The sequence below is a fragment of the Ictalurus punctatus genome, chromosome 16 (genome assembly GCF_001660625.3).
Source record: "Ictalurus punctatus breed USDA103 chromosome 16, Coco_2.0, whole genome shotgun sequence".
NCBI lineage: Eukaryota > Metazoa > Chordata > Actinopteri > Siluriformes > Ictaluridae > Ictalurus > Ictalurus punctatus.
The window spans coordinates 18311566-18323645 of record NC_030431.2 but is presented as its reverse complement, the minus strand read 5'-3'; the positions used below and the strand labels follow the sequence as shown (position 1 = coordinate 18323645).

General features: G+C 38.3%; 1 protein-coding gene across 5 annotated transcripts in view; it reads right to left on the bottom strand.

Annotated features, from left to right (window-relative positions):
• Positions 1-12080, bottom strand: part of nrg1 (neuregulin 1) — an 85412-nt gene that overhangs the window by 38316 nt on the left and 35016 nt on the right. The gene's annotated exons all lie outside the window — the stretch shown is intronic.

The window sequence follows — 12080 nt, the reverse complement described above, 5'->3', positions numbered from 1 at the left end:
CATTTTTCGAGACACCCGCTCCACCAGTTACAGACAAGCACAAAAGAATAATCAGCCTCCTTTCACATCTTAAACGACCCACAGGGTTGCCATGAAACTGTAGCTAAATGCAAAGTCCTGGCTTTAAGAGACGTGTTTGGGGGAAAGTTCATTATGCAAATGATGAGCAAACAGTTAACTAAGACTAGGCCATCAACTACTTCAACCTCTTGAAGCAGAAGAAGTTTATACTATAGAGCACCCTTGTGAAGGTTGTTAGAGGATATTGAAAGCATTATCCACTAATAAACGCAGCTTCAAAGGCTTCAGATTCCCCCAAAGGATCTTCGCAGTCTGGGAATCAACAAAAGCTTCCGACATGCCATGAATAATATGCAAAGCATTTCATGCTGCTTACACCCTTCGCTGATAAATAACCTGTTTTTCAGCCAAAAGAATTTAAGAGAAAGCTACCAAGAGAAAAATCTGATTGAACGACAAACTGTGGATAATCTTTGGCTTAATCTTTACATAGATTACATGCAAGAAAATGTACATTTTCGGGACATAGTTTTATGCAAGTTGTCTGGGTGATGTTTCCTCCTCTGAGCTGGTCTGAATGTTGTGGACAATCATTTGTAAATAATCGGATAGGTGCTGCATACTTATAAATCCATTCCTTGCTAACATCTCTTAACTCTTCAATGCGAAAGTGAAATAAAATCCCCCGGTTGACTTGACACCAAGAACATTCTGTTACAAGAAACCCAATAATGACTTCCTGTGAGATTATTAACAGCAGAAAAACAGGGGAAAAGTATCGTGAAATATATTTTTCAAATAATGTTAATCGTTCAACCAGTGAGATTCATAACAGAATAAGTAATGACTAATAAAATGAATGCAAAATCCAATACACAAACATTGCTCCAGATAACTAACTGTATTTTGTTTTTACACAAGTTGTTATAATACGTTGCACATATTTTAGTTTATTTCCTATATTAACCTAGCAGGACTTTGCTTAGAAAGTCTTTACAATATCAATTAATGCATAAGGCTTACGAATTAAGAAAGACTAAGAAAATGTAACACACTTGGAGTAAAGCGCTATCTACCCTCTTCCACATACATGAGCTGACAAATGTCCATGATTGGCTAGTGTCACTGTGGTGAGAGAGTATACCATCCATCCATGGCCAATTTTGCTCACTTAGACTTCGTGGATGGGGCATTGCCAAGATTCAAACCTGCAATCTCCAGATGATTGGGTGAATGGTTTTCTAGTGCAAAACTTGGGAGCCCAGAACTTTTTTTTAGTGAAATCCAATCTCCTAGGCAAAAATACAATGCAAAATTAATGCAAGGCACAGACAGAACACGAGTTTGGACAATCAAGTTAAACTCAGGTTCATATACTGTTAATTGTGGCTATTTACTGCTCACGGAGCAGAGTGGTTTTATTATCATAATGCTTTATTTTTAGGTAGACTGATACCAGTTAATGTAAAGGTAATCGTTTTGGCAATCCCTTCATCAATGATATTTACCCTTTACATATTAAAAATGTACAAAAGCTTTGGTGACGTACAATTAATATGAACAATTTCATAGCCTGAAGTAGTGGCACAACGACCAAATCAGCCTTACATCAACTTTCTTCTGGTTGGTAAACACTAGTGCTGCATTTGGTGTAACAATATTATCAGAATTATTTAACCCACATATTGGTAACGCTTTCAGTGTCCTTGTGAATAAATCAAAAATAATTACATGTTGTGTACCTCTAAAACTGCTACCTAGGGCCTCAGTAAAAGCCACAGCTGTAATACCTTCAATATTTTTTATTTTTTTTTTATATAGATTTGTTCTTTTGGTCATATCGCCCAGCCATACTCCCAGACATGCAGTCTCCTTAATTAGTCGATCATCTCTGGGCAGGTCTGTAATTACACAAGCACTGTGCAAGCCAGAACTCACAGGACCTGAATAGACAAAGTTCAATGGTATATTGCAGGTTTCCCCCTGGACATAATCATACCGGTTTTAGTTTTACTTATTAAAAAAAAAAAACACACAAACAGGTTTGTGACAGTTGTTAACTTCATTCCCAATTACCTCCCAAAAGGTGCCCAACCCAAAACGTCACTCTCATTCAGGAAAAACTGATAAGATGGTAAATTCCATAGCTAAGTAAAGTACAAGGGTAGGTTAAAGCTATCTGAAAATTATGAACTTATGAATTCATGCCATTCATTCATTCAAACTGACATCACCGAGTTTGACAAATTCAGATTTAAGTGAAATATTTTTGTCTGTGTGTGCATGTATTTTATATATATATTATATATATATTATATATATATATATATATATATATATATATATATATATATATATATATATATATATATATATATATAGTGAACGCAGATGCATTTCTTTGCTGTACTAATCTGTACAGGAGCATGTAAAAGCTCAAGAAAGTAAACATACAGTATGTAATACACACACCCCGACAAAAAAAAATAGTAGGTACAACATCTGAGTAATACTCAAATCACACAACCAATCAATACCAAAGAATGCTCAACTTAAATCAACCTTACATTTATAGCTGAACTATTAAGCAATACAGCTTCAATGCTGGCCAGTATCACCGACAGTACACAGACTTAACAATACTGCCTGCATTTACTGATCTCTTCCTCCCATAGATGTGTATTACAAAGTGGGTGGTCCAATCTTTTTTCATCTCCATCACTACAAAATGGGTCATATGTCACCGCCATAAAAGTAGTACTAGATATGACAGATAACTTCATTTACAACTTGTCTTTCCATATTTATTTATTTGGTGTCTTTGCTTCTCCAGCTGTTTCTTTGTGTCATAGAGAAGTCCCCTTCAGGGAAACTCCTACACTGTTTTTTCTAGGCCACAAAATTTTCACGGACAAGGGTCTGCATTCCAGCCATCATTGCTCAGCCGAGCGAGGAATTCCATGATCTAATACTTAGTCCAGATACACACATACAGGGTTTGACCATCTTCTTCATTTAGTCCATTGAGGAAAATGGTACACAGTTCCAACTCGTTTTGCATCTGCTAAAAGACTCACCTTAATGCTGTAATTGGTTGGAGGCTGTCAAGAGTTTAAAGACACTCTCCTTCCAAAGCAGAAAGCAATCAATCCTCCACCATAGTCAACTAACAATTTATGTACATTTATCTAAGCTGTTTAGCATCAGGAAATGACTAATAACCTTGAATTGACTAATTATTTATGTAAGTGTTTACTTAAGAGACTTGTTTATGAAATTAACATCCTGAATGAGATTTTCTATAAACTAACTTTGTGACTGAACAGGTACCAAACTGTATTTTTCTTTGTTGCTTGGGTCGTACCATCAACAGGACACGTCTTGTACCTTTAGTATGTACATTTTACCTGGGAACCATTTTTCTAAAAGCTCATTTAAAAAAGGTACACCACAAACACTTTTCTAGGTAAAAGTAGTATACTAAATATACAAAACATATTCCCTTGATGGTTCCACCCCAGTGACAAGGGAAAATACAACCTCGTGCATTTATTTCTGAGAGTGTGGCTTGATCTTATACTAGAAAAAACTAAATTAGTTCATAAAAACAAACAAACAATCTCAATTAGGATGTTCATTTCATAAAACAAATCACTTATAGTAGGCTTAGCATAAACGGAGCATGCACTAAGTGACACGCAAACATCTGCAATCTCACACAGCACTCAGGTTTGATCTGTTTGATCAGTTTCTTACAGAAATGTCCATTAAACCATCTGCCAGTCCTCTGATTAACAGACTATTAGACTGACAGTAACAGAAACTTTTCGTCAGAGCTCCACGGAGACAACCAGGAAATAAATGGCACCTGCCGAACAGAGGCGTTAAATGAGCACCACTTACCCCAGTGCACGCTGCCTCATGAATGAATATGATCGGATTATACTCTGAGAAATTTCAACATCTAACACTTTAAGCGCACAAGTGTGCCTGTTTCAACAAGACTGTGGAAGTACATGAGTAAGCACATGAGTTGGTTTTGTGTGACCGTGAGGTATAAAACAAGATATAGGATTTTAGAAAGATATGTGACTGAGTCAACAGATAAAAAGAGAAATCCTCAGTGAACATTTTGTGTGATAGCAAAGATGAATTAGTTTAGTTTATTTATTTATAAAGCACATTTAAAAACATCAGAAGTCGAAAACAAAGTGCAGTACAAGTAGTAATAAAGACAGATTTTAAACAAACTTAGTTTAATATTACCAAATATGGACAATTGACAAATGAAAATTCTACACCCTCAGACCGAATTAAAAGATAACGAATAGAATAACTAACATGCAAAGGGAGACTATTTCAGCGCATGAGGGCAGCTGGTGAGTAAGCCCGTCACCTTTGGTTTTAAAACATGAACGAGGGACTGAAAGGAGTAGTTGACTAGTTGAGTAGTTAATGTGGTCCAAGGGAATGAGACGGTTTTATAACTACATTCACTTATGGCTAAACTTCTGTGACTGGTACTTACAAGACTGAACTGAGACTGTACTTCTGAGACTGGCACTTCTGAGACTAAACTGAACTTAAGTACTGCTACTTCCAAGACTGAACGGAGACTGAACGGAGACTGAACGGAGACTGAACGGAGACTGAACGGAGACTGAACAGAGACTGAACAGAGACTAGCACTTCTGAGACTGAACGGAGACTGAATGGAAACTGAACGGAGACTGAACAGAGACTGAACAGAGACTGAACAGAGACTGAACAGAGACTAGCACTTCTGAGACTGAACGGAGACTGAATGGAAACTGAACGGGGACTGAACGGAGACTGAACGGAGACTGAACGGAGACTGGCACTTCTGAGACTGGTACTTCTGAGACTGGTACTTCTGAGACTGAACGGAGACTGGCACTTCTGAGACTGGCACTTCTGAGACTGGTACTTCTGAGACTGAACGGAGACTGGCACTTCTGAGACTGAACTGAGACTGAATGGAGACTGGCACTTCTGAGACTGGTACTTCTGAGACTGAACAGAGACTGGCACTTCTGAGACTGAACGGAGACTGGTACTTCTGAGACTGAACGGAGACTGGCACTTCTGAGACTGAACGGAGACTGAACGGAGACTGAACGGAGACTGAACGGAGACTGGCACTTCTGAGACTGAACGGAGACTGAACGGAGACTGGCACTTCTGAGACTGAACGGAGACTGAACGGAGACTGGCACTTCTGAGACTGAACGGAGACTGAACGGAGACTGGCACTTCTGAGACTGAACGGAGACTGAACGGAGACTGGCACTTCTGAGACTGAACGGAGACTGGCACTTCTGAGACTGAACGGAGACTGAACGGAGACTGGACGGAGACTGGCACTTCTGAGACTGAACGGAGACTGAACGGAGACTGAACGGAGACTGAACGGAGACTGGCACTTCTGAGACTGAACGGAGACTGAACGGAGACTGAACGGAGACTGGCACTTCTGAGACTGAACGGAGACTGAACGGAGACTGGCACTTCTGAGACTGAACGGAGACTGGCACTTCTGAGACTGAACGGAGACTGAACGGAGATTGGCACTTCTGAGACTGAACGGAGACTGGCACTTCTGAGACTGAACGGAGACTGGCACTTCTGAGACTGAACTGAGACTGAACGGAGATTGGCACTTCTGAGACTGAACGGAGACTATACTCCTGTTCCTGAAACGTCACCTCTCTTTAAACTCTTTAAAGAGCTGTCACAACTAATTTACCTTTCCGAAAATCTATGGTAACCCTCAGGGAATTTATTCACAGTGGGTCAAACTATCAAAACGTATATTTTAAACTATTTTGTTTACCAGCGTGAACGGGAAAACGTGACTGTCTCTCCCCAGTCCACACATAAGACGCAAGAAAACTCGTTTCATACCACGCTGCACCTGTGCTGAGAAGCACAGTGGACAAATTCCAATCTGCCATCAGAACAAAACTCTGGGACCATAAGACATCCAAACAGCAAGAAAAATAGAGAAAAGAAACGTCATTTCGAAAGTCGTTAAACGTCGCACGCGCTGCGTTTTTTTGACTGGGATTCCGTTACCGCCACCAGTCCCACACACCTTGCCGAGGTTGGGGGAATTTACACACCTGGAATGTCGCTCTTTTCCTCCTTCTGTCCGCGCCTTCCTTCCTTCACTCTTTTTCTGCCTTTTTCACCTTTTCCAGACATGTTGAACCGTCTTCTCGGTGCGTCGGTGCTGTCAGGCGCGTGAAGTTCAGGTTGAACAGAGTTGAAGTGTATGCTCCTTGCGGTCTGAGCGCGCGCTACTCTCCAGCCAACTGTTGACTAGCCGCCGCCTCCGCGCGCACGTGTTTTACAGCTCGAGCGAGAGGCGGGATTTCAATTTCGACAAAAGCTCAAATTTCTCTTCAGTTCATGAAAGTTCTCTACACCTACAGCTGAGGTGCTTAAACATTTTTACACACAGGAACATGACCAAATGTTAAAAACAAAATTTGTACCACAACAAATATGTAAATATTAGCCATATAAGGCAATCAGACCATCAGTACTTTTCCTTGTCTCTGGTGTAGTAAAATCAAGGCACACATTAATATGTATCTGTATACCCTTACAAATAAATAAGGTACATAATTTTACCTTAAAGACCACTGATAAAGGCCACCTTTACTCTAAAAGCTAGTTAAATGTACAGTACATTGTAGTGTCAAGTGATCAGTATGCGGGGGCATGATGGGTGGGGTGGACAATAACTATAACAGTAGCTCTAGGGTGTCCAGTCCAATCTGAGTCTTGGATTCTTCTATATTATAACAATAATACTTGATCATATTTTGTTATTTTGTTTGAAGTCATACAAATGGAAAAAAGTAAAAACACTAACCTGTCTATGACCCCAGCTCTAATCTATGTCCTTTTTGTTACAAATTTTACTTTGTGGTGAATTTGCAAATAAAGGAAAGCAAAGCAACAAAGCAGGTCCAGACTGTTATGTCTTCCCCCCTCTTTTGCAGTTGACTTTTTTTTTTTTTTGGAAAACAAGATTTTAATTACTCTCTTCCCATAGACACTAACACTGTGCACTGATGTCAAAAAGAAAAGTTTTTAACTAATACTCTAGGGTTTTGTCATTTTTTAAGGACTTTATTGGTGCCCATCACAGCTCACTATTGGACACTTATTCACACCGAGCTACAGTGGTGAATTCCAACCATTTGTATAAATATTCCAGACTGTGGACTTATAGAAAACCAACTGTTTGGAAACCCATTTTAAAAGTTTTATGTCTTAGGAGCGTCTACAGCTCTTCTCTAGGGTCTAAAGTTGTATGGTATCTTAGGTGAAATCCACACTTGAATTGACTGGACCACCTGACTTCAATTACTCTCTTTTCAAGAGGTTCACTCACCTTCCACCAATGACAATCATTGTTTAAACCAATAATGCAGATGACTAGTGAACTTGTGTGTTCTTTGTTAAATAAGAGTATTACTTAACAAAGATCACACAAGTTTATTATGACAAATGATCAGATCGTTTATCAGATATTTTAAGGGCCACGAATTTCTGTACGGTACCTATGTCAGTTCTACTTTAAATCAGAAAAAATACAACATGCAAGTGATAGCATCATCCTTTTCAAAAGACAGGTGCTCCACTTATAATTTTATTATCAGTAGATCTTAACGGGGTACATAATTTTCCTTATTTCTACAGTCGGGGAAATAAGTATTGAACGTGTCAAAATTTTTTAAAGTAAATATATTTCCAACGAGGTTATTCACATGAAAATTTCACCAGACATCAGTATTAACTCAAGAAATCCACACATATAAATAATTCACATCATTAAAGTTCATAAATAAAGTTATGTGTAATAAAGTGGAATGACACAGGAAAAAAGTATTGAACACACTAAGAAAAAGCAGTTCTCCAAGGCAAAGTAAGGCAAGGAACCAGGTGAAATTTGTAAGTAATTATACCACCTATCTGTGAAAATTAATATCAGTTGGGTTAGTAAATTGATGATCTATAAAAAGGCTTTTCGTTACCAAGGTGTCACAAGAAACATCATGGGTAAAAGCAAAGAGCTCTCCCAAGACCTTCGCAACTTTATTGTTGCAAAACATATTGATGGAATCAAACACAGATGTATTTCAAAACTTCTGAATCCTCCAGTAAGCACCATTGGGGTCATTATCCACAAGTGGAAGCAACATTACTCCGTCATCAACCGGCCACACACAGGACCTCCTCGCAAAATTTCTTACCATTGAGTCAGAAGAATAGTCAGAAGAGTAGCCCAAGAGCCAAGGACCACTCGGAAGGAGCACCAGAAACACTTGGAGGCAGCAGGTACCATCGTCAAAGAGAAAACAATAGGCAATGCACAACACTGCTCACACTCACCCCGCAAGACTCCATTAGTAAAGAAAAAGCATGTCAAAGCTTGTTTACAGTTTGCTACAACTCATTTGGACAAGCCTATGAAATACTGGGAGAGTGTAGTCTGGTCAGATGAGAGTGAAATTTAACATTTTGGCTGTCAAACTACACACCATGTTTGGAGAAGAAACAGCACTGCACATTACCCTAAAAACACTACACCAACAGTGAAGTTTGAGGTGGAAGCATCACGGTGTGGGGCTGTTGTTCATCACATGGTACTGGCAGAATTCATATAATTGAAGGAACGATGAATGGAGCCCTTTACCGGGAGATTCTTGAGAAGAATCTGCTGTCATCCACCAGGATGATGAAGATGAGACGTGGGTGGACCTTCCAGCAGGACAACGACCCAAAGCATACAGCAAAGGAAACTCTCAATTGGTTTCAGAGAAAAAAATCAAGGTGTTAGAATTGCCCAGTCAATCACTTAACTTGAGTACAATTGAACAAGATTTAAAGACAATATGTTTAGAAGAATGGGCCAAAATCACACCTGAATACTGTGAACGATTAATTTCTTCATACAGGAAGCATCTTGAAGCTGTCATTACAAACAACGGCTTCTCACTAAGTATTAAATAAATTTTAGTTAGTGTGTTCAATACTTTTTTCCTGTGTCATTCCATTTTATTACACACAACTTTATTTATGGACTTTAATTTCGTGAATTCTTTATATTTCCAGATTTCTTGAGTAAATACCAATGTCTGGTGAAAATTTCATGTGTTTAGCCTCATTGGAAATATATTTTCCGAAAACAATGTCGACGCGTCCAATACTTATTTCCCCCACTGTATGTATTCAACAAAGTAAGACTGCTGAATTAGTGAAGTGATAGCATTCTTTTTTGCTGACAACACTTTGAGTCATCTCCTTTTTTCACTTGACTTGCTGTCTGATGAAAAGACCTTAACGGGGTCTGGTGTGCAATCAGGAACCAAACCTGTTTTACTATATCAAACTCTTCTGATCTGATACAAGAGATATGGGTAAAATGATTAATATGCCCAGTTACAGTAAAAATAAAGAAAAGTCTAAAGTTCACCTGTTGCTTCACAAGGTTCAGGTATAACAAAATAATGATTTATTAAAAAAAAAAAAATTACATTTGTGAAGATAAAAAACCCTCAGTTTTCAATATGCGCCATTAACAGGATACACATTCTATGTTCTCAGGAATTATGTGCACAGTTGAGATATAATCCTCAATCTTTTCATCTGCGCAAGCTGTGGCATGTTAGTCAAAGTCTTGAGAAAACATAAAAAATGCATGTGATCCCTAACTCTGATTTAATCTTGTAGTTCTGTTTCACTCCGTGGGTGTTTAATGAAACTCAGAGTGATGTCACCAGGTAGACTGGAGGAAGGACAAATGGGGGGGGGGTGGGGGGTGGCGGCTAATGAAGGGTGGGACAGGGGAGATCACAAATGGTTTTGAAAAACCTTTTACCTTCTTTGACTGATGTGTCACAAAGGAACACGCATATTCGATTTCAGGGTGAGCCAAGCCTTTGGAATGTGGCGTCTTCAAAAGAGCGCGTGGGACACACGCTGCAGCAATGATGGGCTCAGCCGTGAAGGGCAACGGAGATTGTGTTAACAAAACCAGAGGTTGGTTTCCTCCCGTAGCTTACAAAGAGATTGCAGGTTATGTGGGAGGAAAGTTTTCTGAAGGACATTAAAGAGATCAATGAAGCAAAACGTTGCACTAAAATTTGAAAGGAATAAATTAACTCTGGACTCGTCTGTACCTGGGGCATAGCAATATTAAACAAAAATATTTATTGCATTTCTTGCTGTGTTGCACTTATTGATGAAATTGTTATTACAACCAAGTGAATCTTTTTCTCTTTCATAAAATAATAATAATAATAATAATAATAATAATAATAATATATGCATTTTAAACAGGGAATTTGCTAACTCTGTTTACAACATGTAACATTACATTTAGACTTATCTTAATAATAATTATTGTGATTATTATAGCCTGTTTCATATCTGCAGCATATGGAGCACAAACATAATTTCCATAGCCTTTGTGTGGACATGTCCTTATCAATACAAACACTGCTGCTGGATCTAGAAGACTTTCAAACCTACTATTTTATTATATCAGGCCTACTGTAAATACAGCCTCTATACAAGCAATGGAATTAACTGTGCGTAAGAATGTTAGTGTTACATTGCCAGAAGAGAAAAGTTAAAATAGTGGTTCTGTGCAGAGCAAACCAGTTGGTTTCTGAGACTGGCTTTTCAGTCATATGATTGTCTGTCATTCAACAAAGCCCTTCATAAAAAGGTCAGAGGAAGTAACAATGATCCAGAAAGGGACAAGGTTAAATATAGGACACAAACTTTAGGGACAATTGCATAGCTTATATGAACTCTAAAGGCAGATCTACCAACTACCAACACATGATATTGGAGGGGAAATAATTTATAAAAAATATTTGTACATGACTCATGATACTGACAGAAACTGCTCTGAGCTGCAAAAGAACTCTTCTTCCTGTATTGCAGTCAAATAATTGAAAGAAGAAAGAGGTTCAAAAATCAGGGAAATGACTAAAATCTAAAACAAAACAATCATTCTGTTAAAAAGTGTCATGGGGAAAAAACATATTGCTCTTATAGCTTGATAAGAAATGTAGGTAGGCAGAGAACAAGCTCATTGCTCATTGCCGTCATTTCCTTTGGACAATAACTGGACATGATGCGTAAATGGTGACTCTTGTTCACCTACGCTGAGACTTCTCATACAAACAATTTACAGCATTGAGTTCAGGGCACTTAACAAATCTGACATTTCCAGAGGACTTCTGAGAAATTGCAGGGTTTAAGGCGAAACAGATGATCCAAAACAGTTGTCTACATGTGAGGACACCACATCCTGATCACCACAAAACAAACAAACAAACAAACAAAAAACCCTAGACTTAATTGATTACTGAATTTGTTTCTTGGTTTTATTGTGTTCTCTCAAATGTATTGCATGTCAAAATTTACATCACAAAAAGATTGAATCACTATGTCACAAGATTAAACAGATTTCCAATTTTTGTAAATTATACTGTGTAAATGAACCATTTATTGATTCATTTTCAAACTGTAGCGTCTTTGAAATAGTCTAGGTGTATTTTCAGTATTTTTGTTTTTTTTTACTCAAGTAGCTAGGAGGGGCAGTTCTCCATTCATACTAATCCATCTACATGTGAAGCCTGTTTAAACTTGAATAGATCAAATGAGCCATAACTTTCCCTGACTACTTGCACTTTATTTGGCTTCCACCTGAACCTCTTAAGTCCACTGAGTTGGACTCAGCAGAAACCAGTTTCCCAACAGCATTAAAGAAACCTGCAAGATTACACATTGTTGAAAGTAGCAAGCTTCAATGTCATGCTGCTTTCCATTAAACTTGAATCATTACTGCCAGACCTGTTTTCTTAGAATCTGTATTGAGATTACTTGAACTTGAAGATAATGGAGCACACTGATAGACCAGTTAGGAATTTTGATACAATAACAGTCTACCAGTAGTTTAATGGTTGAAATATGAGGGGGGTTGATGGATAACTACTAACTAATAACAT